This window comes from Callorhinus ursinus, unplaced genomic scaffold (assembly GCF_003265705.2).
Source record: "Callorhinus ursinus isolate GAN/ISIS: 27379988/994484 unplaced genomic scaffold, GSC_fseal_2.0 scaffold10, whole genome shotgun sequence".
Classification (NCBI taxonomy): domain Eukaryota; kingdom Metazoa; phylum Chordata; class Mammalia; order Carnivora; family Otariidae; genus Callorhinus; species Callorhinus ursinus.
Window position 1 is genome coordinate 56442276 of NW_027397072.1, and position 4557 is coordinate 56446832.

Consider the following 4557-nt stretch of genomic DNA (forward strand, 5'->3'; position numbering starts at 1 on the left):
GGTCCAGCTCAGTCCAAATGCAAACCAGACAGCTGTTTGATTATAAACTGTTGATTCTTATGGAGATCTGGGGAAAACTTCGTGCCGAAAAAGGGTCTTCTCTTAAAAATCCCTAATGAATCAACACATAAATGTCAAAATGACAAAAATAAGGAAGTGTGTCATAGACTAAGCATTTTAATGTCCCTTCTGGCTTCCTCCAGAGTGTACTCTGGATCTAGCCACATTTAATGGCACAAATTCTTAAAGAGGTGGTGCACAGCATGAATTTTTATGACTCAAATAAAACTTGGAGAGGGTCACTTTCTCTGCCATAGTCAGTGTCCTCGGCAGATGTGTGGAAGGCTCATGTTTCAAACCAGCCACCCGTGCCAGTGTTTTACCTGGACCCAAAGGCTGTGAGGGGAGTGCACACGTGACAATGTGAGGAAACCCTGAGGTGTGCAGCATTATTCTGTTTGTCTCCAAGCAGGGATTCCCCTGGGAAGCCTTGGCAAAGCCAGAGAAAATTCCAAGGGCTGAAAAAATGGTTTGAGAATGGTGGATGAAAAGTTTCTAATCAAAACCTTATATTAGCACCATACAGCCCCATGGATTGATGGCTAGGACTGTTTTCTTCCCTTGATGATGAAATGGGACAAAAGAAAATCATTCCCTAAATCAGTATTTAATTACTGGTCTATTATGTTATAATCAGAAACATTTCAGAAAGCTCAGAAAAAACAAATTTTACCTTTTTATACTAAAATCTGCAGTGAACAATGAAATGCAAAACCTTAGAACTCCAAGGAAAAAGAGCTATAGAATGGCAATCACCCATGTTTTCTTAAATAAAAGAGAAGGAACAAAAATGGAAAGTGTAGAAAACAGAGTTTCACAGCTCCCAGTTTAGTTGCAATAAACTGGCAGAAAGATGAGATCAAAGAATGTGTAAAAAAAATACTTTTTGGTTTGACCTATGTTTGAGGGAGTTTTCTGACATGACCTTATAAGCAAGCAGTGGCAATGAGCCAAATCCCCAGAGGTAGGATGGGAGACAAAAAATAAGGAAGCACCTAAGATATTAAGCAGGTCCTTGACACTTCTAGTTTACAAGAAGAGGAATATGAGGATGGTAGTGCTTCATTTTGATAAAATAGAGTGTAAAGCCTTTTGAGGGCTTTTTATACCACATTAGAACCAGGCTATGGCCGCTTCTCAATTCCGGGGGGCTCTGAAGGTGAAACAGCTATAATTTAATAAATATTCATTGAGGATCAACATACAACACATAATCTGCTAGGCAATCTGGAACTACAAAAATCTAGACAGTTTTGACCACCTGCTGCAGATTTCAATCTCCAAGGAAAGAAAACCCCATGAATAACCAGAAGATAAATCATAAAGGCATGCAAACTCTCTGCATTTCATTATCATTGTTTGTTATAATTATTATTTAGTTAGGGAGCATCCAGGAATGCTACACAGGGAGACAGACTTTGAACTTGACCTGAAAGATTGAGAAGGATTTCAATCATGAAGGTTAATTCCATAGTAAGCTAAGAAGCTAAGGTTGGTTGGGATTCTTCTCATGGTTCATGCAGCTATATTCAGCGGGCATCTTGATTGGACTGGAAACAACCAAGGCTTTACTCTCAAGGTGAAAGTCTTGATGAGAATGTCTAGAAGGCTGGGACCTGTCTCTCTCTTTCCCTCCATGTGTTCAATTCAGGAGGGTAGCTGTATCTCTTTACCTGGTGGCTCAGAGCCCCATGACAGCGAAAGCAGATGATGCCAAGCCTCCTAAGACTCAGACCCAGGACAATGTCATTTCTGCCATATTCTGCTGGTCAAAGTAAGTTAGAATCCAGGTTCAAAAGGAGGAGAATGGACCCCATCTCTTAAAAGGTGGAGGACATTATTGTTTAAGGACCAGAGAAATTATGGGTAACTATCTTTACAGGAAAACAACCACATTTACCCACTGAAATTATTTGATATTTTTTTAATCTGTAATAATTGCCAGTTTTATTCCCCTGGCTAAGAGATCTAGAGGTAATTCAAGGTTTACATATTTTTTATAATTATTCTATGAAGAATTTAGGTGCCCCCATTACCCTTAGAAGCTGGTTGCAAATTATTTGACTCTTAATTATAAAAATTTAATTCTTTGTGTGTGACATGACATGTACTCATGAAAAAATATATATAAGCAAAAAGAAAAAAGCTCACACCTCACAGAAATAAGCAGTTAAGTTTTTGATATATGTATGTATGTATACACACACCCATGCATACATACAATTTGGGATTTAATCCTACATATGTGAGCTGATACTAAATATACTGCTTTGTAACCTGTTATGTTTTACTTTACAATATAAAATGAATATATTTTCATGCATATATGTGAAACTTTCCAATTAAACAGACCTGTATAATGGGTCAAATACAGAATCCAATGAGATGCTAGTAACAAGGAAATGATCTAAAACAAAATTCTACCAGATGATTAAAAGTCAAACAAAGGTCAAAGATACATCAGAAAATACTAACAGAAAGAAAGCAGGGACCAGATTTTAATATCAGACAAAAAAAGAATTCAAGGCCTAAATCACACAGGATAAGGGCAGCTGCATGAATGTCTTTGCTTCCAATGCATCATCACAAACTTGTTTCTTACTCTTCCCCAAGCTTTTCCAACTCAGCTACTCCTCTTATCATTTCTTCAGGGTCCAAATGCCTCAAGGGAGTTTCCTCTTTTTTAATTTTTTTATTATTAACAGATAATGTATTATTTGTTTCAGGGGTACAGGTCTGTGATTCACCAGTCTTACACAATTCACAGCGCTCACCATAGTACATACCCTCCCCAGTGCCCATCACCCAGCCACCCCATCCCTCCCACCCCCCACCACTCCAGCAACCCTCAGTTTGTTTCCTATGATTAAGAGTCTCTTATGGTTTGTCTCCCTCTCTGGTTTCATCTTGTTTCATTTTTTCCTCTCTTCCGCTATGATCCTCTGTCTTGTTTCTCAAATTCCACATGTCAGTGAGATATGATAATTGTCTTTCTCCGATTGACTTATTTAGCTTAGTATAATACCCTCTAGTTCCATCCATGTCGTTGCAGAGGGCAAAATTTCATTTTTTGATGGCTGCATAATATTCCATTGTACATATACACCACACCTTTTTTATGCATTCATCTGTTGATGGACATCTAGGCTCTTTCCATAGTTTGGCTATTGTGGACATTGCTGCTATAAATATTGGGGTGCAGGTGCCCCTTCAGATTACATTTGTATCTTTGGGATAAATACCCAGTAGTGCAATTGCTGGGTTGTAGGGTAGCTCTATTTTCAACTTTTTGAGGTTTCCTCTTTAAACCCCTGGCAAGGTTGGGTCAGCCCTCCTCCAAGCTTTCCCTCTGCTCCTGGCTTACGCCTTCCGAAGGTTGAGGATTTCCTTCTGCCTCCTGTGGTACATCTTCTGAAGGGGGCTCTGCGTCCACCTTTGGTGTGTTCTGTGGTTTTCCTTCATTTTCTTCACAAGACTTTTTGCTTGTTGAGTACTTTACTGTTATTTCTTTTGAATAAATTAATCCTGAAATGATCGGGGGCACTTTTGTCCTTCTCCAGCAATACAGAGCTGCTATAAGGAAACAGGCCCTGGACTATAAGCTAGTTGATATATTTCTTAAGTCATTTTTAACCTATAGATTATTCCTCCATATTATTTTTCCTCTTGAAAAAAATTTTTTTGTTTATTTAAGGAATCAGTTGTCCTCTAGAGTTTCCCAGAGTCTAGATTTTGCTGATTGCTTCTCCCTGGGTTTTCTAATATGTTCCTCTGTTCCTTTTATTCTCTGAAAATTGGCCATTAAATCTAGATGCTTGATCAGATTCTGGTTTAATTTTTTTTCCCCAAGATAGAAATGTGTACCTCCATTAGGAGGCATAAAACCTGGTTGTCTCTTTTATTGTGATGTTATTGGATACTGATGATCATTACCTAGATCAGGGGTCTGCAAACTACAGCCTATGGACAAAAATCCAACCAGTGCACCCTGTTTTTATAAATAAAGTTTTACTGAAACACAGTCATGTCTATTTGTTTACATAGTGCCAGTGGCTGCTTCCACACTCCACTACAGACTTGAGTAGTTGCAACAGAGACTAAAGGGCCCACAAAGCCTAAAATATTTGCTATCTGGTCTTTTATAGAAAAAGTTTGCTGACTCCTCCATTTTGCAAAAATCGTGATTTTCTAATCTAATTCTACCATTTCTTCTTTTTATTAACTGAAACATTCCTATAAAGAGAAACTTCTTATCAATTACCTCGTTATCATTAGGAACAGGATACATGCTAGATTCTTTCTCTCTACTTACCAGTTTTTAATATAAGGTAGTTTCCTAGTATTCTTCCCAAAGGCAGCCAGTGAGGCATTGAGGGTATTTCTGTGTGTGTGTGTGTGTGTCTGTGTGGGTGTGTGTCTGTGTGGGTGTGGGTGTGGGTTTGGGTGTGGGTGTGGGCGCACGCGCACATGCGCGCGCACGTGTGAGCATTGTTTTAA

The 4557-nt window shown here is 38.7% G+C and overlaps 1 pseudogene; it reads right to left on the reverse strand.

Moving 5' to 3' along the window:
• Nucleotides 1–2581: 2581 nt before the first annotated feature.
• On the reverse strand, nt 2582–4348 carry LOC112821319 (transcription elongation factor A protein-like 8; annotated as a pseudogene).
• Between the last annotated feature and the right edge of the window lie 209 nt (nt 4349–4557).